The sequence below is a fragment of the Choristoneura fumiferana genome, chromosome 2 (genome assembly GCF_025370935.1).
Source record: "Choristoneura fumiferana chromosome 2, NRCan_CFum_1, whole genome shotgun sequence".
Classification (NCBI taxonomy): Eukaryota; Metazoa; Arthropoda; class Insecta; order Lepidoptera; family Tortricidae; genus Choristoneura; species Choristoneura fumiferana.
In genome coordinates, this window is record NC_133473.1 from 15,998,564 (window position 1) to 16,025,973 (window position 27,410).

At 36.4% G+C, this 27,410-nt stretch overlaps 1 protein-coding gene across 3 annotated transcripts in view; it reads right to left on the bottom strand.

Moving 5' to 3' along the window:
- The window catches only part of LOC141444921 (uncharacterized), a 137,687-nt gene that overhangs the window by 64,909 nt on the left and 45,368 nt on the right, over positions 1 to 27,410 (bottom strand). For all 3 annotated transcript variants that reach the window (XM_074110704.1, XM_074110711.1, XM_074110695.1), the window contains exon 3: positions 1,027 to 1,071. The gene's annotated coding sequence lies outside the window, so the exon portion shown is untranslated. The remainder of the gene's footprint in view (positions 1 to 1,026; positions 1,072 to 27,410) is intronic.

Here is a 27,410-nt window from a genome sequence, read left to right on the forward strand (position 1 = left end):
ACGGTGATTGGTGAACATTTAAACAACTCATTACGTACTCTCATTTTCATACAAAAGAAGATAAGGCGGAGTAGATACGAAGGTCGTAGTTTTTGAAATACTTGTTCTAAGCATTTGGCAATATTTTTGAAGCGTACGTCATGTCATATCATCGTGCTCAATTGTTGGCTTCGGAATAGTAATTGCGCTGTTTATTTTAAGTTGAGCAATAGTTCAAGTTTGAATCTGTCAATTGGTCTACACTTGTGTCATCTGAAGACAATGAAGGTTCGTCTAATTATAAGATTCCCAGCGAGAGGCTGTCGGAAATCAAGGTAGACAATGTGTTGCGTTAATCGGTGTGGAGGTCACTGTCACTGCAAATCTGCGTAACGAATAACTTCGAGGCTCCGAAATTGCATGGTTTTTTTTATTTTTTATTCGACTGGATGGCAAACGAGCAAGTGGGTCTCCTGATGGTAAGAGATCACCACCGCCCATAAACATCTGCAACACCAGGGGTATTGCAGATGCGTTGCCAACCTAGAGGCCTAAGATGGGATACCTCAAGTGCCAGTAATTTCACCGGCTGTCTTACTCTCCACGCCGAAACACAACAGTGCAAGCACTGCTGCTTCACGGCAGGATTAGCGAGCAAGATGGTGGTAGCTATCCGGGCGGACCTTGCACAAGGTCCTACCGCCTGCAAAAGGGTTATTGAAAAAAGATAAGCGTTTTATTGCTTATTAGTAATATGGCATGGATTTTTCAACACCTTTTTTAGAGTTACGTACCTGAAAGAAACTGCACCTGCTACTGAGTCTTTAGTCTTTTTATGTCAATGTGTTGAAGATGTGTTGTATCTTTTGAATCATACACCTACTACTTGGGTTGATTTGAGAGTTTTTTATGATGCTGGTAACGTTTCCGGCATACACTCACACAACAAAATTCTTCGACAAAGAAGCGTTTCCGAGATCCCTGTTGTAAATAAATATACAATAATTAAGTACTTGTTTAAAGGAATAAGATTTTTAATTTACTTACGTTTAAGGGCAGCTCTTCATAACCCCCCAGCAATCGATTGCAGATCTGTAACAAAAATGCGCCATTACAGCTTGATTCATATAAATTAGTCCGCACCCGTGTAACAAGGCTATAATTTGTCCCGAATTCCGAATTAAGGTGGAGGGAACAAATTTATACGCCTTTAAAATAAACGTTAAGCGGAGTGTACTCGGAAATTAATTTTATGATCCGTGAGACGGCGAGGGACGCACACGTTGCTGAAACAATGGGGCGCTGTGTTTGGGGCGACCGACGAACACTGTTGCCATTTAGCTTTTATAAAAGTACATAGATATGTTGATAAAGCTAATTAGGTAATTAAACAATTGGATAAAATGTAGTAATGCTCGAAAAAATATTGTTAATGTTTAGTTATGTTAGTCCCAAAAATTGGTAGATCTAAAAATTATCTATCTAATACCTGATACGAGCAAATTGAAATTGAATATATAATATAATATAATATAATATAATATAATATAATATAATATAATATAATATAATATAATATAATATAATATAATATAATATAATATAATATAATATAATATAATATAATATAATATAACATAAGATAACATATATATTTCTGGGATCTCGAAAACGGCACCAACAATTTCAATGAATTTGGTATGTAGGGGTTTTTGGGGGTGAAAAATCGATCTAGCTTGGTCTTACTCGTATCTCTGGGAAAAAGATTGCTAACGAGTTTTAGCCCGAAAAAAGCTCGGTCGCCCAGGTACTAGTTATAAAAATGATTAAAAGGGCAACACTTCGCGGGAACGCTAAGGATTACAGTTTTGTCTATGTTTTATTAGATAACGTACCTATTTTAATTAAAACTTATCCTGGTTGTGATTTCTTGCCTCATCATCATCAAGATTATCATCTTATATTTGTACATGTGATGAAATTTCTATACTACGATCAAAATCTTTCTTTTTAATCAACATCACCAATAATCACCATTGAATGAAGATTTTTTTTAAATATTAATAAAAATATCGGTCTTACCAACTAGTTGCATTGAAAATCTTTTAATCACCTATATGACAGTATACACCGTGGTTTTCTTGATTTCTTGATAAAAGCTACCTGGTAACATTTTGAATACATAGAGAAAAGTGATTCAAACAATATAATAACTTTACAGTCATTGTGAGTCAAGTTGTTAAAATTCTAAAAACCACAAACTGGTGACATTGACGTGACACATGAGAAACATCAGAAAACTTACTCTTTTTACTTATTTTGCTAAATATTACGTAGATCAAAAACATTTTTTACTGCTCTTAATTAATTATGTTAATTCTTAATTTTCTTTCAGACTCTTACTCAGGCAAACTAATATCTTGGAGAAAATTACTTCATCTAACATGTTGGGTGTCCGCTCAAAATTAACGGAAGTCAATAATAACACGTTTTTCCGAACTCAATTCTCGAACTTCGCCGGGATCAACAGAACCTCAATATCTTACGTTTTTGTGTGTTGTAGATTTAAGACGGAATATTTTGAGGCAACTACGAAAACAGAGATAAAACGTGCGTCTCAGTAATCCGTAACTTCATTTGCCAGTTGGGATATTTTGATCTGCGGCATACGTGTTCGAGGAGCATTGTTATTCAGTATCGAGCGACGCGATAGGCCTGGCTACGGCAGCGATTGTCACAACTCCGAATAATTCATGAGTTCCAGAGGGCGGTTCTTCGAGGAGGTGTTCTTTCTAGACATTTTGTAACAGCGACAAGCTCGTACAATTTCGCTCCATTGTGCCATTATTATGCAAAACTCGCTGACGACTGCCGATCGCGACGAAATTCTTCTCGCGAACGCTGAACTGCATTTGTTAAAAGGTTATTAGAATGTAGGTCTCGGTGTAAACACTCTCAAGGTTGGGTGGTGTTATTGTTTGGGAATTGATTTATCCTGCCGCGTGGAATACGACGGTATTTCGGAGTGCCGTGAAATGCCGCGGGTAATGCTAAACATCCATTGATTTAAACACGATTGGCCATTGAGCCGAAGTAGCCAACGGGTAATTCATGACTGGTTTTAAAGAGCTAGTAAAATGGGACATAAACGCGAATTCAAATATTTTATTGACCGCGACCAGATCGAGTGCGGGGTTCGTAAAAGTCGCGTGGGTTACGACATTGGAGCTCTATTTGCGATAAAAGTAGTGCAAAGAGATAGAAACCCTGAAATACATGTTAAATTTAATGTCATGCACGTTCTAAAGTTTTAAAGTAACTAGTCAAAATAATTATACTTAATTTAATTAATGAATACCTGGGCTATCGCTCAGATACACGCGTTTTCCCAGAGGTAAGACCAAGGTGATTGTACCTCCTACACCACATAGCAAGTTTTATCGAAATTGTTAGAGTCGTTTATAAGATCTCCGGAATAATAAATAATATACAAGATTTGGCCTTTTAAAGGTCCTACAGTACTGGGGCGCCCGAGTTTTGCTTGGTGTTTTCGAAATCAGAAAAAAACATTTTTCCAGGGATAGAACCAAGCACGATCGATTTCATCGAAATTGTTAGAGCAGTGTCCGAGATCCCCGAAATAAATTTACAAGAATTGGTCGCTGAAAGGTATTAGATTATATACTCGTACGTAGGTATTGATTAAAATCAACGTTGCAGCTGAGAGCGTTCAAATCGCTAAATAAGTCATTGAAAAACTTCAGCACGTCTACGATCCTCTTCGAATATTTCACAACTCACACTGCATTATACCGAATTAAATTAGTTCCTGAGCTATTATAGTTGTTCTCGGGCTTGTTCATTATTCATTAATATTTCATGCTAATCGAATGTAAGATTGATTACGACATGTTCCTGCTATGTTATGGTTATAAGCAGCGTTACCTATATCATGGTAATTGTAACATCACAATACGATGTAATCAGTTAATCACATTATATTGCGGTACACGGCATTAAATGGATTTAGTCGGTTCTACAGTTGTTATCTCCATTAATTTACATCTTACATTTTAGAACCCGTCTCCTGCGATTAAGTAAAGTATGGCTGCTAATCGGGCCCCTTTATATTCTAGGGAGTTATGAGCTATAAATATTTTACGAATAGTGCTCTAGTTGGAATGGAAAAGGTAAAGTTTCCATGAATTACTTTGGAAGCCAAAGCAAACACAGGAAACTTAACTCCTGTATTGATAGCAGTGTTTGTGGCCAGTATTCCCTTCCCAATTGAAATTGTCATCGGATTAATTCTCCCCTACGAGTAAATAGATGGTATTAATCTCAATTAGCAGTGACTTCCTAAAACCCTATTTGATGGGACTCACGAAGAAAAATAATTAGGAAGTAGGAAGCAAGCCGCTAAGCCTGGCGGTGGTTTACCTATGCAGGGGTAGCGGCCCGGGATCACTCTGATACAGATTGATGACCCCTGTCCGTGGGCGGCCGATGCTAAACTACAGCTGGTTGCGTACCCCTGACATATTTGCTGCTATAATTTTGGTCAAAATGGACATGTTTGTTGCCACGAAGGCGCGACACAATTGCCGGATTGATTTACTTTACAACCTTAAGGGGCTGTTTCACCATCCATTGATTAGTGTTAACTGACAGTTAAATGTGATGCCGTGTCCATCTATTCGAACAAAACAAATAGAGACGGCATCACATTTAACCGTTAGTTAACACTAATCAATGGATGTTGCCACAGCCCCTTAGAGTTACGATGTTTCTGAATTTCACTGCGAACCTTTATCGTAAAACTAACGTTAGTAAATAGCCAGAAGCTTATCTAGAACAATTAATCTCGACTCCTTGAAGTTTTCGTAACGCCGTTAAAAAACTAATTCCGGCCGCCCGCCCCTTTTCATTAAAAATCAAAGGCGATTGCGAAACTCGTGTCAATAAATAGTCCCAGTATGCACAAGTAATTATACGATTTACGGGGCGCGGAATGTCGAGCAGTAAAGTGACAGCAGCCTTCACCTAGCGCACCGTATCAAGGCCGTGTCAAATGTCATGACATGCCACGATCGCGATCTCTAGCCAATGAGAGGCGCTCCATTATACGGCTTTGTTTACGTGGTATACCTAGTGCTATCCACGAAGACGCGTGATTTTCTCAAAATTAAACATTAATGACATTGTAATAAGAACCACGGCACGCGTCATCGTGAATGACTCTACCTATATTTGCAGAATAAATCGGCCACCGTTATTAATGATCGAGGTATTAAATTAGGTTTAATAGTTTAGACTGATCGTTGATTGCGCTGACGGGCTAATCACGTTCGGCTATTCGCTCATTAAGCGCAGCTGGCGTGTGCGCGAATAATCACACGTTTAATTAAGTATTAATTTAATTAGTAAGTTTATTGTATGTAAGAAATCCATAATATGTCTTTACTCTTACTCCCATAAAAAGTGAGAAACCTACAGTAAGTAAGTCTGTCTGGTAAATGTTAAGTTATGTCACGAAGAGGAGCAATTTACATTAAATAACTTAAGTTTAAACTTGAGAAGCATTTATAGGGTTAGTATGAGGGGCGGGACCAAGGGAGGGGGAAGGTTGTTATGTTTATCTTTTCAATGAAAATACAATCACTGAATAAGTAGACCTCCTTGATAACGTGTTCTATGTTTCCCAAATTAAAGTCAAACTCTTTCATCATTGAGTAAAACATGCTTCACTAAGCAAGAGTCCTCATCATCAAATATACCGTTGACAAAAGCCAGGGGAGTAAGCGCTATTTCATTTAGGGGCTGTTTCACCATCCATTGGTTACTGTTAACTGACGGTTAAATGTGATGCCGTCTCCGTCTATTCGAACAAAACAAATAGAGTCGGCATCACATTTAACCGTCAGTTAACACTAATCAATGGATGGTGAAACAGCCCCTTAGTTTTTAATTATTCAAATTCAAATTCAAAATTCAAATGATTTATTCAGTAAATAGGCCGCAATGGGCACTTTTACACGTCATTTTTTAAACTACCAGCGCTTTCGGAAAGACCATCATTGCCAAGAAGAATGCGCCGGAAGAAACTTGGCAGAAAGTCATTTTTTCGTAATAATATAATTACAAATAAAATACTTAAAAACTATATTATACACTTAAAGAAAAAAAATACAAAAAATAATAATAATAAAAATACAGGGATGTATGGGGTCCCTTAGTTACAATACTAAACACTAAATTAAAGGTTAAACCTAAAAAAAATCTATGCCTCACAAATATACCTATGCGGTCAAGGCGCGAAAAGCCACCACAAAATTACAACGAGAACGAAACCACCGCCCTGAAGACATTGGAAAACTATTACACGACTATAATATGTCTTACGCTATCTAAAACGTTATTTATCAAGCCTAGGCATCTAAATTAATGACTAGGACCGGCTACTGTTGCGAAACGCGTCAAAATTAAATTCATGAAATGTCAATTATCAATGTGACAGGTCATTTGCTGATTCCAAAGGTCCAGCCGCTTTGTCTCCGTTATTTTGTTATGACATATCATTAGCAGATAATGTCTTACAAAGACCCGTGCCGTGTTACACTTTCGCTCTTCGCCGCAGAGGGTCAGTCGCTGACAATGAACTCAAAATGTCCACATCTGATGATTGTCGATCGAATGAATTTCTATTGTCGATAGCATGTTTAATAACGGACCCATTGTTTGTTTGCACAATGACCCGAATTAATGATCAACAAAATAATAGCAAGTACAACGCCGTAAAGGTTATAACAAAGTACATTCTGTATAAATACCAAGGCGATGTTTCTGGCATTTCCAATGAAATATTCTTCATTTGATTGTAAACCGAAAGCTTGTATAGCAACAATACTATATCTAGATAAGAGCGGTGCCAAGTTGAGATCATTATCAGACAATACAACAAATCAATAAGATATCGGAACGAGCCGATGACCGAGTCACGACCGCATGCTCGCTCATTGTGGATATTTTATGCATGTTACGTTACTGCCAAACATTGAACCAACTATTTTTGGAAGTAATATCTCAATGCCGAAGGTTGCCCTACCTATATGGAGCAAAGAGGGACATTCATTCGTTAAGATACTTTAGCGCGTACTCGATAGATTATTGTCACGACCAGCAATAGGAAGTTTGCATTCGAGAACATTTATTTTAAAACTTACTTCATAAATCAGTCGAGTCAGGGTCTGAGCGTTCGTTTACTTGCCTATATCAAGCTGAAACTTGAAATTCGTTGACGCATTTAGCATAAATTGCCGGTACGGGAAATTTAGTAATGAGTCACGATTTGGACGCAGTCTAACTATCAATTATTTTATTATGGCAACCCATTTAGGCAATGACTAGCCGGAAAATTTAAGTTTGTTTGATCAGGTTGTTGTTTTGTGGGAAATTAGTAATAAAAGTAATTCAAGGTTTAAATAAAAACTAAAAAGAAAAAATAAAGAAGTCTAGAACTCCGTTAAGTACCTAAGTCAAACTTGAACAGTCGGGATCCATTCAAAATTGTGACCAGCTCAAATATTACCAGTAATGGGAACGGCTGTTGAAGTTGTACTTACCTAGGTGCTTAACAGAGTTCTAGTGTAAGACCTATAGACTTGTTTTTTTCCTTTCTCGTTTTTATTATAAGTTTTTTTAATTCGTTTAGTTTTTTAGTTTCGTAGTTTTTTAGTGATTTAATAAAAAAATATCTCGTATTTTTTGATGTTCCAGTGATAAGAAGTTAAAAAGTGTATTTAACATCGATATATTTCAAATCAGTTACCTATTAGAATTTATTTCATACCGATTTGAAATATTATTTAGGTACATTATTTCACACCGACAGTTTTGTCAAATCTAATGATACCTCATATTATGTTGAAAACTGTCCAGCCGTTTAGGCTACAGAGAGGGCCAAAAACAGAGATATATGTACATAGATACAAATAAGAAATTACCCACCTTGGGGCAGTCGGTTACAAAGAGAGTTTATTTTGCTACGGACCGAGACCGAGCAGGTGGAATGTTGAGTTTTTATGAGCGCGTGTTGGCCGTGCGAAATAGTGCTTGTGCCGACAAGCGCAGAAATTTTTGCTCACGTTAATTCCCCTTTCTACAGCTGCAGGACAATTTGTGAAGGAACGTGTGGTCGAGTCGTTAGCGAAGAACACCAGTTTTGCTTCTTTAAACTGACCACTGGCGTTAACAATTTTGCAGAACAATAAAACCCAACACGAGAATACAAAATAACGTACTGGCAGTCTTGAAATAAAAGCAACACTTTTTAAGAAATAAAACTGGGTACGTACTTGAACAGTAAATACTAATGAATTATGCGACTACCGTGTACTGAAAAGGTAAAACGGTAGGTACTCCTGCAAACTGTTTAGAGATGAAATGCACAATCAAGCAAGAAAGCAGATGATACAGTCAAGTTTGACTGAATATCGCCACAAAGATGCTCCGTCAGAATGAAACCAAAATGAAGTCATGAGGCATATAGTAAATTGAACACTGCCAGTTCCGATTTTTGAATGTACTTAGGACCATAACTAATATTGTTTATTCATGTGCACACAGATATAGTTATAAATAAGGCACTTGATGTGAAACACAAAATTGACAAAGATTAATAAAAAATAAATATCCCGGTTAAAACATTTGATTCCGATAATTAGACCATCTTCTATAAAGTTAATTCAAACGTTCATTTTATGATCATCGTGAAATGGTTCTGCTACTGCTTTACAGTATCAACGAGCTATCGATCAAAACGTTGGACAATGGTAGCAGTCGTCAGGCAACAATTAAGCGTCGAAATGTTTAAGGAATTATGTAACGTCGGACCTTGGAGCTTGACCCTAATCGTGATCTGAGCTGACCGCTGGCGTCGTGTGGCCCAAATGGGAGAGATAGCGGGATGCTAAATGAAGTTTAAATCACTCCAACAGAAACATGTTGCTTGCTACAATATGCTAAGTCTCGGTTGAGACTCGATTGATTAACTGATGATTTAACTATATAAAAAAACCGACCAATTGCAAGTCGGACTCGTATACCGAGGGTTCTGTGCAAATTTTTAGGTATCTATAAATAACCATGGTTAGCAAAACGATTTTAGATTGGTTGTTGACATTGACACACAGACGTAAAAATATTATTAAGGAAGTAATAAAGATACCGCAAATTGCTTTAGTGAAAAGTGAAAAGAGGTACGTACCATAATATATGAATTTAAAAACCATCTACCTACCTATATGATTATATTTATAAACCACCTTACTTTAATTTTTGATCATTGTAATTTGATTGATGATGATTGTGCAATGAATCATTTTTATCTACTTAAAAAAAACTTTTGAAAGGACAGGTAAATGTTGAGCGACCATTTCCATTTCCTTATTGCCTTAAGCCGGGCGATCGAATCAAAACGAAATAAACCAAAACACTGACAAAGAACGATAAGTACGACGACGACATTTCATTAAACGTGAAATTAATTTTGTAACATTTCCAAATAAATAAACCTCCATCAAACGTTAATTTAATACTCGCGCAAATAAGAAATCGACAAAGGCAGAGCATCCTGACAGGTTAAAAATAGCTGAAACAGCCGGAGTTGAAAAAAGGACAGGCGCGTTGAAAACATTCCTGATCCCATCCGACGGGAAGAAGTTATAAGCGCGTTTATCTCAAGTAATTTATCACTAAGTTGGAGGCGGTTTTGTTTACCGCGGCTGCTGGCGCCGGCGGGGCACAGGAGAACAGTGATATGGAAAGACAACTAATTATTGTTATTTGTTACTGTAGGTATGTTTTCTCTGTTATTTGTGCGGTATATAATGTGAAGTTGTTATTCGTTGGAACTAATCCAGCAAATGTTTTGATAGCGGCTTAATGGGTAATATAGTGAGCATAAAGGATAAATCTAATAGTGTTATTGATCGTAAGTAATGGTTTGATAGAAGTGGGTATTTTTTAACTTTTTAATGCTTTATTTTAACTGTAACGTAGCAAGGAATCTCCCTCTTCTTAATCGGACACTCTTGTCAGAGTGGTCGTGGTTGCGCAGACGAGGTACACGGAGAGATGTTCGGTGGGTCGGAGACTTTTTCGAGGACAGCCCTCTTAGCAATGTGCTTCCATTTCTGCTGCTTAGGGGCGTTGCGAGTACATTGGACCATGGTGGACTCAGTATCTTTTTTAATCAGGCCAGTCCAGCGAGTTGCCCCTGAACCACCAATCTCTCCATTGAGTTCACATTCCTGAAGATGTGACCAAAGAACTTTAGTATTCGTAATTGCACAGTCGACAAGCAAGGAATACTCGTAGGTAAATAAAAGTCCTCCTGCTGGGGTGAGTGACAATTTGCGAAAGACGAGTGGCAGAAGTTCGATGCGAGAAACCGAAGACAGAATAACATATTTTAGCGAAGGTCCATGTCCAGTAGCGACCGATGATGATGATAACGATACGAAGATGACAAAACATTCCTCGTTCCGCATGCCCATTTTCTTCTATATAATAGATAAAAAAAACTAAGACAACAGAACTCTCGAAAACTTAAAAATAATAGCGATAGTAAATAAGTATGTAAAATTTCAGCTCAATCGGAAATCGGGAAGTGGGTCAAATTTAGTTACCAAGATTTGACCCATACTAAAAACCTTTGAGTATTTATCTAGAAACCTTTGAGTATTTTTCTAGATAAATACTCAAAGCTAAAAACATACATAAAAGCTTATAAAAAGTATTCGCCTCCTGTAGTTTGAGCCGCATTGCAAGTGAGTCGTGATCGTCCGTGTTCTACTCGAAACCAAATCTACGTCGCCTTTGCCCTGGCGTGACAGACTCGGCTCCTGAAGGGCGTGTAGCACACATGACAATAATACAAAAGTAGGTCCACATAATTTATTAAAGCCCGACCAAGTGAGTCACATGATAAATTATGCTATGTTACGGAAATCGTAAGAATTCACCTTGAACGATTGTTCCACTAACAGTGACAAATGACCTGATTTTGGGTAAAACAAATACCTGTGCATATTACCATCTTATTCAGAGAGCTTTTCGTTGGAATATTTGTCTGAATGGCAGTCGTTGTGGTTTTAAGGACCGCGTGGTGGATTTCTGAAAGCATTACGAATATTGTATATAATGATAGTTTTTAATACCTTAATAATTATGACAATCTCGGCATCGGTCTGTTGCATGTATTTTCTGTTCCATACTACACTAACTGGTTTGGTAACGGTCTTCAATAGTACTCGTACTTCGTAGCATGCAGTGCTTTGTATACTCCAAAATAAATGAAATAAATGTTAGAGAATAGCCTAGAAGCTTTTACTTACTAAAGCAAGTAGGTATCGAGTGTTTTTGGCACCTAAATATTTTTTCATGTCGAATATGACGGACGATGTATTTTAAATAGTTTTGATTATTATTTCACTTTACGTCACAATGTGCACTATTGTGCACGAGTATGAAAGCAAATCACGAGTTTTAAAGATGTTTAATTCAAGTTCTATTATGTCCATTTCGGATTTGGCGTTTTGTTTTGCTATAATTTTAATGACTAATGAATTTTTGTATCAGATTAATAGCAGAATTTAAAAGTAGCACAGTTTTGTTGGTCTAAATGAACCCACAAGCTCTATTAAAAGTGAAACAACATTTTGCTTAATACGTCTGAAAAGTTGCCGGGATTTTACTTAACTAAAATAAGGAAAAAAATAACGTGACCAATGCTAGTTTTCCAAACTTTGCACAAACAACAAAAAATGTGTTCTATTTGTGTAGAAATATATTCAATCATGCACGTTTCCAGTCTCTCACGTCCATTAGTTAATTAAAAAGGCTTTGTTCTTGTTGAGTAACATCTGAAATGATTTGCAGTTCTATTCAGTGATTTTCAATGCTGCTAATTGAATTACATGCTTAAGGTGAACTATTTTTATCTGCTGCAACTAAATAACTATCTTCATTCATGCTTAGTCGTTATTTCCATTGTTATCGACTTAAAAGTAATGATAACACCTGGGAACTATGTTAGAAACAGAATAAATGGGATCCACCACAGTTTGTGTTACAAATGTCTACACTCTGACTGACTCCAATTGAAAAGCGTGCAAGAAATAAGTAACGAATTTATTTACATTATTTTGTTCAATTATGAGTTTACATAATTAAGTTTGAGTTTATTAATTAAATTAAGTAATATTTTTTAAGGATTTCGTATTTTATACGGAATCTTCCATAGTTTAGGTATATTTTATACCTTAGGCTGCTATTTACTCTTAAACTACTAATAATTACAAACAATTCTCAGGCAAACTTAGCCGTTATAGTTTTCCTTGAAAGTTTATAAACTTACTACAATCCTGAATTTTTTCAAATTTTTCTACCCACCGGTTTAGATTTTAGAGGAGGGGGGACGCTCGATTTTAATGAAAATTTACACTTTAAAATTGAATATTTCGCAAACAAATCATTAACTCGAAAAATCGTCATTAGCAAACCCCTAATGGTTAAAAGACCTATCCAACGATACCTCACACTATAGGGTTGAATGAGAAAATAAAAATCACCCCCACTTTACGTCTATGGGAGGTACCTTAATTTTTTTTTAAATCTTTTATTGTACTATTTTGTCGGCATAGTTCACATATATATCCGTGCAAAATTACAGCTTTCTATCATTGATAGTCCCTGAGCAAAGCCGCGGACGGACGGACAGACAGACAGACATGGCGAAACTATAAGGGTTCCGTTTTTGCCATTTTGGCTCCGGAACCCTAAAAAGAACAAACCTATTGAAGATATCTTAACTAAGTATAACAATGAAATAAGTATTTCATATAAACCAAGGTATTTTACAAGCTTTTATTTAGTTTTACTTGTCCCGTTTTCTGTCTGTCTGTCTGTAATCAAATCTTGCAAGTTAAATTTGACCAACGTCCAGTAGTCAGATTGACTTGAAATTTGGTATGCAAATGTAGTATGACAATGCAAAAGTACAGTCAACAAAAAGTACAACCAACAAAAAAGCTTGTGTTAAAAATATAATTTAACCGGTTATTTGTCGATCAGTTTTCAAATATATATTTTCCTTGTCAACGGGAAATAGGTAGGTACACTATATATTTCACTACTTCACGGGTAGAATTCCTACTTGATTCTTCAATGTGTTTCCGATAAAGAGTTTGACAGACAGACAAACAGTCGGACAGCCATATAATCCTACAAGAGTTCATCAAAAAGCGCTTAGGGATATTTTATATCCCTAGACAGTTTTGAATATTTTAATATACAGTGTGTTACCGGCAGCCAGGCTTTTTTTAAGGGAGGTTAAAGTAACATAGGTATTTCTGTAACTTAACCATGAAATTAATTTAATTAATAAACTAATTAGACTTTGTTAACTTTGTAACAAAATTAAAATTGCCAGCAATGTACAGCAAAGTAAATTGACAAGTAATAATCAAAGCATCTGTCCGCTGTCATTTACACTTACTTGTCAATTTACTTTGACCGCACACTGAATCTACCGAACAACGGCTTAACCGATAGTGTCTTTTCCAACCTCGACATTGGCGGAATCATCGATAGTATCGGTGAAGCTATACGTTCAAGAATTGAATTTACTTTGCTGTACATTGCTGGCATTATAATTTTGTTAGAAAGTTGAGAAAGTCTGAATTTTAGTTTATTAATTAAATTAATGTTATGGCTAAGTTACAGAAATACGTTACTTTAACCTCCTTTAAAAAAAGCCTCGCGCCGGTAACACACTGTGTTATTATTACTACTTAGTGAAATTATCAAATTTGTCTAGGGATTATGAGTATCCCAAGGCTTTATTGACGCGAGTACTTTAATTGAATTAACTTGTAAAACTGAAATAGCTGAATGTGAAAATTGAGAAGTCGTTGAGATTAAAAACATTGTAGCTGAAGTGAGAAAGATTCGTGTGCTGAAAAAACGTACATCTATCTAATTATATATACATCTACTACTAGTGTGCTAAGTACATACATGAACGTGATATCACCTCTACCGGACATGTAAAGACCTTGATGAACTCAGAAACGGCAAAAACCATATACTCGTAAATTGTTGTTATCCACTAAAACCCAAAGACGTATTAATTACAGCATATCTATTATGAGGCTTGCGATCCCTTCGACTGACCGCAACTCATCAGGCAGCCACGCCCGCTTAACTCGTGCCCCAACTGTATTCTAGCACATTGAGGTTCATATCTATTTTGACATTTATTTAATCATACTCGTTACTTCATCAAGTAAATCCAATTTGTAACTTTCTATGGCCGCGGTGAGAGTTTTAACGACCTGCACACGCTTGGTTTAATCCAATCCGATAGCCGATATCATTGTATTTTATGACACTTCTTATTTTGCCTATTTCTAAGTTTAACATTAAATTAAGAGCAAGAGAAAGCTGTTGCGCAATACAGATTATCTGCGTTGGGCTCTGATTAAAAAGAATATAATTTTGGTCCAAGCCTATTATTTACTCACCCGTCTGTTTTCGCATCTTGAATTGAGTAATTGTCTCGGGTTTGACGTAACGTTTTTATGGTTACTTTAACAGTGGGTACGGCCTACTCGAAATTACATACTATGATCTACTACTTATCTAAGTGCAATCGTCGAATAGTATCCTCAATTTTAGGAATGAATAGTTAAATTACTTATCTTCGAGCCCTAATTTTCTATGTATTTATTAATAATTTCTGCACCCAGAGGTCATATTTTATGACATATTCTTAAATGTAAACCAGAATATACATTAAATATGCAGGTTTTCATGGCCGCAATGACAATTCCAAGCAACAGTTAACAATGCTTTTACTTATTACGTTTGTTGATCGGAGTCTTGGCCGTGACTCGGTATGGATCAAAGTTATTGACTTTTGATAATGAAACCAGTTTGCGGCGAGCTGACCGAGAGCCTACGGCCCCGTTCAATACCAGTTGAGCTTACATTGAAACTGTCCCATCATCCGACAAATTATACTATTTAATCATTCATTACTAATTTTGCTCAGATCGTCAGAGATGAAAGGCAAATATAGCGAGCAATCTATAACGTAACAGCATTGCCACCGCGGTATCTGAAATTATGGATCGTAAATTAGTGAATGCCTGGCTTATGGTCAGTGACAGCAAGTAGTTTGCTGTTAGCTGCAAATAGGTATGCGGAGCTTTTATGCAATTTTCAATGTTTTTTAATAAATACATTAGGTAAGAAAATTGCTGTTACGGTTTAAGCTCATCTTTGCTTTGTGTAAATATAAATTTTTATTGGCTTTTTTATGCTGATAGGAAACATTTTATTGTCAAATCGACCTTTAAGATCGTGACATTATTATGTAAATTCCACTTTCAACTTGCGTAATAACGCAAGTGAAGTCAATTAGAAGTTTTTGACTAAGTGATTAATTTGTGCACACCTATCAATTTCGCGAATTCGGGTCGATACTTGATACTAATGCAAAAAAGTCAAATGAACCTGTTTAGAAAGTTTCCGAGTTATGAGTTCTGCGGCGGTGCACTACAATGTACCACAATGCTGGTCGTATCAGGATTGCCATCGTCACGTACGACGGTAATTTAATAACAACAGATTTGAAATATCAGCCGGCTAAGTGGGCCCAAGTAATAAAACTGCTCGACGCGGAAAAGCTGCGGTTTTGCGATCACGACAAGTTTCGCAAAGTTCTCGCTTATTTCTGGCAACGGAACAGATATTATTGTGTAAGGCGTTTAGAAACGTAGGCACGGTTTTTGAAACATTTTTTTACAAAATTTAAGTTTGCTCCAAATACAAGCCCATGCTCTTGAATATCTAAAATGTAATTGCTATGTTACTGTAGCGTGACCGAATGCAAATTGATTGCGACAGCTTTTAAGTACAGGTTTGTCGTGTAAAGTAAAAGTAAGTAAGCGTTAGTAAATGGCAGGTAGATTCGCGTTTGTACGATAGTTTACAGAAGAGTAAATATGGAAAGAGATTATGTGATATTTTTGTCGTACGAAATCAATGTATAGATTAGGCTGATATAAGCATTGACATAAGATGTGAATTTACGCATTCGTAATGGTGTCGTAACATAAGCGAGCTGAACTGACTGACATTAACATTATTTACGCGAGCGACTCCGTACATTCTTCATCATTATGTCTCACAAAGGAGTATCAATTTGTGTCTTTACTTTCTAAATAGCTGGAGATAAAGGCGTTCTTTAACTAATGCGACATTATTAACGTATGCGCATATAAAGCGTTGATGTGGAGATGAGATAGCATTATTTATCTGGTGACGGAAAGACGTGGTAACACCTTACTTTCTCGCTCATGCAGGAAGGAACCATTGTTCTGTCTTCGCGCGAGGCGTCCGCGCCGGACTTTATAATGATATATCGCGTAGATCCACATAACACCGGGTATTTGCATAAACAATTTCATTAGCACTGAGCGTAACTTTTGTTATTCAAATACGTGTCATCGATCGCACGATAATTTTGATAAACAATGCAGGCTCCCGTGCACAGCGAAAGCGTATTACGTTAATGACAGTGTTCGAGCTAACACGGTTTCGAGCGGCTTTCATCGCACTGTGTAATTTTCTTAAACGCTCAACGAAAAGGTACCTAGTTGGAAATAGTCTGGTTTGGTTGAAGCGGGAATTTATCGTCTAGAGTTTCTAGTGTAGGTAATAATTCTTCTGCTCCGTTTTAAGACGGTAAAAATACCAGCACGTGTTTCTTGCTTCATTTTTGCGCGTCTGTCAAAATTTCAGTTTTGCTCCTTTAGTAGGTACTCTGCCTTTATTTCTTTCCTTTTCAGCACGGAAATCTTCAGGGGTGGACTATCTTGATGATCGCAATTATAACCAGAATTACTTACAGGCTGACCACGATGTGTCAAGTGATCGTGGTAGGTAGATAATACGGTGTGCATTGCCTACATTATTTATACTTATACACACAAACATCACGCTTGTATTCCCGAATGGGGTAGGCAGAGCACACGAAACGTTACCGCTTCGGAGCCACTTTTAGCAGTTTTAGGTTTTAAGTTACAACATAAGTAGGTACAATAGTATTATTTTTCATTTATGTAAGTATTTTAAGTCTAGGATATTTTTATGTCCATAGTTTTAATTTAATCTGTTGAAAATAATACTGACTTAATTTATGGAATTCAGTTAACCTTTTTTTGTTAATTTAGAGCTTGTTTAAAACTCTATGTTCACCTTCGGATCTCGCAAGGGTTTATTTAGATACATCGATTTCACTATAGATTTAATATTATATTGGACAACAAAAAATCTTGTTTTACGAGCAGCTTGAATTCTGTGAGCATCTGAGCTTAAAAATCTTTTTACTTGGAAAATAAATGTTAGACATCTTGCCTGTAAATTTGAATTGAAATTCAAAACTGAGATTAACAGGACAATATTAAAGGATTTCAGGGCAAAACGGAACTCACGAAAAGGGTTGCGCTAATTTTGGTTTTTGTAAAATCCTCAAATCTAGCAAAATAGGGTAGGCATAAAAATATCTTCTCATTTCACGGGCGAGCATTAATTATGCAGTTTTCCCGCTTAGCCGTCTGCTTAACTTCATCACACTTCGCAATTTTTTAATTACCTTGTAACTCTGAGTTAAACGTTCTCATTCACGCGTTGCCCTTTTTATTTAATCGGAGGACGTGCATTACGCTACAAAAAATTTAGATAATGAAAGAATACCGTTTTAATATTCACCTCGTCTGCGATTATAAGGACCTATTTTATAATAATACATTTTATTCAAAAGTGCCTGATTGGAAGTTCGGAGGCGCAAGGAAATGCTTTCGCTCCGTGAATAGATTCAGGCTGAAAAGGAAATTGAAGGGTCGTTCCGTACTCCGTCTCTGAATGCTTCCATAAATTTGCGAATATATTATTGATATTTATACAGAATGTCACTTCTGATTTTTGTAACGTTACATCTATTGTGTCACTGGAAACGTTCCAATTAACTAACAGGTGATTTGTGTGGCAACGAATGATAAATGGCGCAGCGGCATAGCATAACGCGAGCACCTCTTTGCGAAACTGTAATGGCGTACGAAGTACGAAATTATCAGAGTGTAGTACCGATTTTCTTTTTGATGGCATTGAGTGTTTTGTGGAATTTTGCAACAGTTGAGAAGTTTATAGCTCAATTTAGGCGAATGGGTTACCTTACGGATTAGGTGATCGCGGGAGCATGAAAATATATGAGGGGCGCGAGGCTGGCCCTGTCCGCTTAGGAAACGGTTTGTCGCCGTGTCGAAACGTCCGATTATAAAGAGGAGTTAATGCAGTGGTGTGCTCACAGCCGCAGCCCGCGGGCCTAGAAAGTATTACGTGCGAAACGACGATGTTGTTTTTACCTAATAACCATTTTTGTAATGAAAGTAAATCTCAACGGAGAGAGTCGAGAGAAATTAGCGATCTATTATTCCACATTTTTATCATTGTGCTGATTATATAAGTCAAGTTACTTAAGGTTTACGTCTTAATTATTTTATAACACCCTGTTTGAGCCAGTTCGGTATTTAATTACGCCTTCTTGAGCCTCGAGGATGGATGACAACTGCAAACTTTATAAGCAATTACTTAGTTTCGCTTCGTTCGCACACGTCAATTATTTCTCAGCGCTCATTGCATATTCGCTTGTATTAGCATAAGATTTGTCAGTCCATTAAAAATTCTGACACATACCTGATCAATTAGGCAGGTATAGTTTGTACCTAATGTATCAAAACTGAGGCAGGTGCCAATTACTCTATCTGTATGAAAATATGGCACTGTAATTGCAGTGAATTACATTCCTAAGTGTGTAATAAGAGCTATAATCCGACACCTTGAACGTGCCCGGTGTTCTAGCGTTACTTCCCTTTCCTGCGCCTAAGCCCGTGCAGTAATCATTTACAGAATAATCATACCTAATGACTGCCCAGCGTGCGTGAAGGTCGAGTTTTCTATTCGGAAGGTCAGAATTCAGAGTATTATCTTCATTATATTCAAATTTATTGTTTATTGCTTTTTATGCCAGCGTGTGAAGTCAGTTGAGTAATTACTGGGTATAGTTACATTACGGGCTTGGCGAATAATCACTTAATTGGAGACAATGATAATGGTGTTGCACCCGCGCTTGCTTAAGTAATTAAAACGGAGTAAAAAGCAAAGTTGAATTGTACAGGTGTTTAAGGTGTTGTGTAGATGTTCAGTTAAGGTCAGAAATATGATGTACGTTACCAAGGCGTCAGAATTATGTATAACACATAAAGGCATAGGCCACTAACCATAAGGTTGGTGTTTACACGTGTTTATACTATACATTTTTTGACATGAAGGCTGTACGAATACAAATTTCTGCCTTTGACCGTGTGATAATAGAAGAATGTACTTGTAAGAGAGAAGATAATAAAGATAATAACGTAACCAGGGACTTGTACGGTCACGATCGTTAATTTGGGACCCATTTCGTGAAAAATACAAATGCATACAAAATGACAAATATTCGATCTTAAGTGGGTCCCAAATTAACGATCGCGACTGTAGAACAATAATATTAGTGATGTATCTACAATGATTTTATAGGGGGACGTATCTGAATATCGAAAGCTAATATATCTAATGTTAAACAGTCGACGATCAAAATATCGAAAGTAGGTTAGGTAGGTAGTAGGTAGGTTCTATATTTTGACCATCGATATTTTAATTATCGATATCTCAATTTTCGATATTCAGATACGTGTCCTTTTATAGTTCTTTCTTAGACACGTACCTTTGAGAAAAATCCAGTCAATTGTGAGGAGGACTCGCGTAATGTTGCGCAGTAATTTTGATATTATCATTTTTTAAATATAAGTACGTATTTCTGTACCTAATCTAATCTATATGTTTTCTCAAACAAGTTAAAAAAAATATTACCTACAAGTTTTAATTTGTGTCATCTACGTGTAAAACGAAGTTGTCGTCTTGACACATAAGTACCTAACATTTATCTGCATTAGCATTAACTCAACATACAAATACTTCTATTCAGCAAACCGCGTCGCATGGACATTGACCCACTATTCTGCTAGAATCTTAATTAGTTTATGCAACGCAGGAAACACCAAGGGCTTCGGATTGTTACTGTATCTTCGCAATACGAACTTTACAAATTATTTGTTTTATGTGTTAAAACTTTGTATAGTTTGTGCAGCCAACCTGACATTGTTGCGTTGGAAACAATAGTGAGCTTATTGATGAAGCCTGCTCTTTTGTTTCTAGGTAATTTCTTTAACTTGACTCATCCTGAGGCTTTCGGTTAATTGAGCTCAAATGGTACCATTAACCAATAATTCAAAACAGAACAACTAATGAAACACTTAATTCTAGTCCTTCAGCAACGTCACAGCTTGTTATTGCCACACATATATTATTTATTTTTGATATTTAATGTTATTAAAACTATGTTATTGATCGATGGAAAGATATATCCTAATATTGACGCAACGTCTACTTTTCACGAAGATTTTAATTCCAAGTAATTACCTACATCTCATTCCTTAATTTTAGATATCAATTATTACACAACGAAGGAAGCGCCGTGGAGGCAGTTTTACCTAGGCATATATTTTTTACTATTTATATATTCCTCATAGCACACTTGCCTATAATACTCGTATTATTGAAATAATAAGCTCGTAATATCAGGCAGTACAAAATGATATTAAAAAATATAGCACAGCAAGCTCATAAATATCCAGTGGGCCCACTGTACTCGCGATCACTTCTGATAATGAAAAAGTTGCCTCTTGCCAGCCTACTCAAAAACTCCCCAACCACTGGGAAAAATATAGCAAAAACTTCTTCGTTCTTTGTAAAAGTATTCCCATCACGTTATACAATACGGAGCATGTTTGCGTATTTTTTGTCATGTTCACGCATAATTTGTTTTTTCTAATGATACGAGACAAGCAGGTTTCGTAAGTATGTGACACTTTTCCTTTTAACTAACGCATGCGCGGAGTGAAAGTGTCCTAACGCTCTTTTGATGTGTTGTCACCTTGTTTTAGACACGGTTTTACTAAATTCGTCATATGAATTCCATTTCTCGTATCTCTGTGTCGTTGTTTGCTTTGATCATTTCGCTTCTTGGCTTTCTTTTAAATTATGATTGATGAGACGAGACGTGATCATATCATTATCAGCTGGGATTCTTTTGTTTTTGTTTAGCGGATGCTTTGTGTAAGTGATTATGTATCTGTGTAAAAAATAATTTTATCGTATTAGTTTTTATTGATGTTCGTTTAGTAACCGCTTAATCATAATATAGGTAGAGTCATTCACGATGACGCGTGCCGTGGTTCCAATGCAGCAATGTCATTTTTGACAAAATCACGCGTCTTCGTGAGTGGCACTAGGTATAATTATTGTATACAAGGTATAAGCTGAAATACGTAAGTGCTGAAAGGTATTATTATAATGTTATTTCCACGATACCTTTGTTTTGTTTTATTGGCTTTAAGTACCTTAGCCAAATCTTTAAAAATACTTGTGAAATAAGTGACATCATTATCTCTCCGCTGTCACTTTCAGTATTTTGACATATTGCAGTTTTTAGTAAAACTTAAGTCTTTAAACGGACTCTATACAGTTCTTTCCACTTTGCGTTAGAGGATTATGAAATATGACCAAAATAATGTTGTGCTAAGTGCATGCAATTTGTAAGATGTCATACCGTAAATAATTTGCGAAACTAATGGCGTATTCATCAGGTGGCATTGTAACTGTGTTGTACAAATGTGCATAAGTTTATTTTGTTCTATTGTTTATTGAATAAATATTCTTAGTCCGGTATGGAGATCCGTTAGTGCGTCAGTTTACGTGTAAGTGTCAGGTGTCTCCCTGCCCTTACATGAAGGCGGGAGAGATTATTAGCAAAGGATTTCAAGCCACTGATTCTTACGTATATTATTTTAATGTTTTCAACCGACTTCAAAAACTATGGTTTTAAACAATAAACGTTTCTTATTTCTTATGTTTTTTTTTGTATGTTTGTTATGCGATAACTCCGCCAATTGTGAGCCGAATTTCAAAACTCTTTTTTCGTTCTAAAGGACATACTTCCGAGGTGGTCCCATTGTCACCAAGTCAGGATCTGATGATGGGATCTTATAGAAATCGAGGGCAAACCTCAAATTTTATAAAAAACACCTATAGCGATTTTGGCATTTTTAACATCAAGTTATGTATTTATATTCAGAAAGTATCATTTGGTGAACTGGGCCTGATGAAGAAGACCGTGGGTACCAGTACCCTGTTATAAAATAATATAACTACGAGTATGCCGTGTTGGGGCTTAATGGAATCGTTGTCAGATGCACTTTGGCAAGAAATCACAAAAAACTTTTTTTTTTGCAAATAAGGAACAGACTACAAAAACCGTTAAAATAACTTTCTACTGGTTTGAAGTCAGTGCCTCAGCGCAAGCCAGCAGGATTGATTGAAGCCCAATATATATGTAAGTGCGGTAGACGACTATACTTCCACTTCTGCTGGCTCGTGCTGAGGCACCGACTTCAAACCAGTAGAAAATTATTTTCACGGTTTTTGTAGCCGGTTCCAGTTCTCGTTATTTTTTTATCGCTTATTGTATTGAAAACCACACATCACAGCGGCTGTGTGTTTTTGATACGCAGAGCAACGTATATCCATCAGCATACTGGCTGCAGTCTTTCTTAGGCTCAGTGTGATGAAAATGTTTTAATTTACACGTCCACATTTAACCAAGACCGCTGATTTTGTTACTCGATCATCGGTAGGTTTACCTTACAACTCAAGATCGGCATTAGATATACTTAGCGGCACAAAATTTGGCCCACTACATAATTACCTATAACTCATTTGAGGGCCAGATTTTTTGCCGCTCAGTATATATATACATTTGCAATAGGATGTAGACGTGATATCTTGTAATAAGCTTTCAATATTTCGACGGAGCTACTAGCCTAGCTGGTCAATAAAAAGAATCCATATAGCACCATGATCACGGGCACACCCGGGATGTCATCCTCTGCTTGTAATGCGTTGAAATATCGGGAGCACATTAAAGGTAATTATGGTCTACATCCCGCAGCAAATATGTCTAAGGCGCATCAAAATCTTAACGCTTTAAGTGAACAAGTTTAATTTTATTACTATGCAAGCTAACAAAATTTAAGGGGTGGAATGGTGCAACAAATGGTCGTAACCCATAAGATAAAGTGGCTAAGAAATCCTGTCCAAATAGACAGAAACAAGCTACTTAGGCTTGTTTTGTACTTGACGTTAACTAAGAACAAGTGTTAACAACCGGCTTTCCGTGTCAAGGGAAGCATCGTAGGATGAACTGCGAAGAAAACTACGAACATCAAGACTCAAGGCGCAAGTAGTAACCTGTCAATGTTACACTACTTATAAGTCAAACTGCATGACTGAGAGCTTGATTTGCGCATAAGTGGTTAATTGACTATTACACGAGTCAGTTTTTTTCTATAATTTGTCTACTCATTTTGTGATGCATTTGACGAATTTGACCTGATGTGGTCTGTATGGATGATGGCTCTCAAGTAATTCACTTTTAATTAAGCCCAAGATTCCAGGACAACGTGCTTTGATTTCTTATAAACGTTATATTATGTATGTCATGATGGCCGTCTTGAAGATTGGTTTTATTTGCAAACTACACAGCAAAATTAAAGTCAAGTAATTTAATTGAATTTACCTACCAGTGGCTGCCAAAGTATTCCTTTATTGATTGTACCATCAGCCAAATATGTGGTCTACCACCCTAAAGTTGATAATTTTGCATGTCATAAAACAATAAATGCCAATAGACGTATCTGTCAACTTGAAAGTTCGACTTTATAGTGACATATTCATTTGATAGGAACTTTTTTAATAATTGATAGACCACTTATTTGGCTGATGGTACATAAATAAGTTAGGTACCGTAACTTATACCGGGCGTGGCCTGTAATACGAGCAAAAAATTAAAACAGATCGTCCTCGTCAAACTAAACAAGATTTAGTTCAGCGACTTTTAAAAATAATGGAGTCTTTGAATTTTCCTTTTTTCATACAAATTAAATACTGCTATCAATGTATGCCATCCTAGAACCCAACTGACGTCAATCAGTTCGCTTTACATTGCTTCTTCGAATAAACTTAAAAGTGTAATAAAAATTAAAAAATTAAATTACTTTTAAAAGTCGCTGAACTAATCTTGTTCAGTTTGAGAAGTTTGATCTATGTTTTAATTATTTGCTCATACTTATTACAGGCCACACCCGGTATAGTCGAGCAGATTTCCGCTTGTAATATATATGTGGATGTGACAGCTAAAATTCATCGTCTCAATGTAGATTGAAATATTATCACAATAAAATGGTGATTTAGCTACAGAAAAGCCGGTCGGCGTTAGAGAGTGGGTTATGTAAGGGGTGACTTTATTAGTCACATGAAGATTAAAATTAGGATTTAATATTGATTTAATACGTTTGGTGATCATCTGTTTTAGGACATTTTTAACATGCTGTTTCTAGTTTTAGTGTATTTTAATATTTAAAATACGTACCTGTTGCGTTGGTTACATTTTTGGTAAGAAAAAAGTTAATATTAACCAACACCAACATAGTAACAACAGCATGATTTTTGGCAGTTTTTCAAGCAGAATTGAGCTATAGGTACAGGCAAAAAAAAAAACAGACAAGTGCGAATCAGTTCCGTACCCATTTGTAGGCATCTATGATTCAGTGTTAGCAAAACTGGGGTCATTTTAAGTGGTCTTCAGACTTTTTATATTGGTCTTACTATAAGAGCTGCCACAAAATTTCAAGTTTCTAGTACAACTTCAAGTACCTACCTACCTTATAGATTTTGATTCGCATGTAAAAATTTTTTTTAGGGCTCCGTACCCAAAGGGTAAAAACGGAAACCCTATTACTAAGATTTCACTGTCCGTCCGTCTGTCCGTCTGTCTCCAGGCTGTATTCCATGAACCTTGATAGTTAGACAATTGAAATTTTCACAGATTATGTATAACTGAGGCCACTTTAACAAAAAAAATATTATTTAAAGGAGGCTCCCATACAAAAACGTGTTTTTTTGCCTTTTTTTGCTAATGTCTAATGAATGCTGTATAGATGGCACGGAACCCTTCGTGCGCGAGTCCGACTCGCACTTGGCCGGTTTTAATGAATTTATCTTTTGATTGCGTTGATTCAGACGTTTAATTTGTTTACTATTTCAAGGGACAGCAGGCCTGAGTATGTGATATTCATTTCCGATCGATACCTCCATGCGATTTTGAGAAAAACGTCTTAACGGATGGACAGACCGACAGAAGAACAATAAAATTATCCTGTAAGAGTTCCGTTTTATCCAAATGAGGTACGAAACCTTACAAAAGCAGTTTGTAAAATGCCATCGAAGCTTCAAATATAAAAACATGATTTCTGTGCACTGACCGCGCTACGAGTATACTAGTAAAAGCACATAACATTATGGAGGGAACAAAAAGCTCTTGTTTAAGCCACCAACTTCGATACTGAGTGCATTCAAAAAGTAAGCGCAACCATAAAAGCTGAACCATTGCGAATAGGAAGGTACGCCATAATGACGTGATGCAAAGATGGCTTTAGCTCTGAAAATGGTGGAGAGGATTTTTAGCTTTTTAGCAGAGTATAAACGAAGTTGAAAGAAAATTCCTTTTGTCTTCGTTCCACTTAAGTATCCCAAAACAACAATTTCGCTGACACTAACCAAATTTCACAGTTTTACCCTAAAAAACGTTGAAAAACTGAAGTAAAAAACAAACTCTTTCTTCACGACTACTACACGCTTATAGCACCCGTTGATTCTAAGTTTCGCACCCAAACATTTTTGTTAGGATTTAGATATTTCAAGCCCCACGTGCGGCCGTCACATTTCCAATTCTCATGCGTATCTTTTTAAATTTGACATTTTTCGTAACCCCTGGGCCGGACGTGAAATAAAAATCCAACCGTTATTAGAAATACATTGTGACGTGAACACGCACTGTACGAGTCAACATCGAGACGTGGTCAGTGGTATCTCGTTTCTTAATTTCCCACGGGATAGCGCCTCCGTCCGCGGACAAATCGAAGTGTTGGAAACATGTCATCCACATACATAGCCTCCCCATACACGTATCAGATTACTTTTATAAACAACATTAATGCTGACGGGACGCACTTAGCGGGATAGTAAACACGACTTTACCGCCATGCCCAATTATTTAGAAATTCGCCACTAATGGAGGTCGAGGGTAAGCGGGGTAGGTACTTCACAGATTCGTTAAGAAAACATTAATAAGAAAAGTTTTAAAATATAGATAAGTTAATTCAGAGTATAGTATGTACTGTACTGGCTTGCAGCGTATTTAAAAAAAAAAAACCCGGCCACCACCACGGTTTCAGGTGGTTTTCACGAATTCGCGAATGTTAGAAAAATTGCCATATGTTTATAGTTGTATTTTATTTGTGATATAATACTTTGGAAATATATTTTACAGAAATATGGAGTAGATCGTTTGAAAGTAAAACGAAAGGTTTCAAGAAAAATTAAACCACAGCTAATTCTCTTAACTTGGCTTAGTTAAGACCCATGTCGGAAGCTCATCTCTGTCGGCCTTTCAAAGCCACAGAAAATATTTTCTTAAATAATATTATATTAAGTATTTAATTTAAAGGCTTTTTCTTCAAAGGCCTCATACTACCGGTTTCATATAAAACGGTTCCAACGTAACATCCTTGACAGGAATTTATCTGTAACTCGTCAACTTCAAAACATAAAAGGAACGATATACTCGTATTTATCCTTATTTAAAGCAAGCCTTTGTTATAGCTACTGTCGTGAACTGTAATACATTATTGCGAATACTTTCAATATAGAAATAAAAATCATGTTGCATAGCGCTTCGAGATGTATGAGTAAAGTAATTTGTCTTGTTCAGTCGTATAGGAGAAAGAGTCGGCCTCTGAGTTTTTCGAAATTCAGAGGCGTGATTGAGCAGTGGGACGTATATAGGCCGTAATGTGTGAGTCAGCTGGAGAAATCTGTATCCACTGTTTTACGTTAGGTAAGTATTGCTATAATACTTATTGCTTGCATTGGAATAAAGTTGGAATAAAGTGCACATGCCTGCTCCAGCCATTGAATCCTATCCTATAATAATCATATTCATATTTTTACTGTATCTTTGTTATGATGTAGTGTGTTGTTTTATTACAGTAAATGTTGTGTTTGAGTTTGAATAGTTTTTTTTTGTCTTT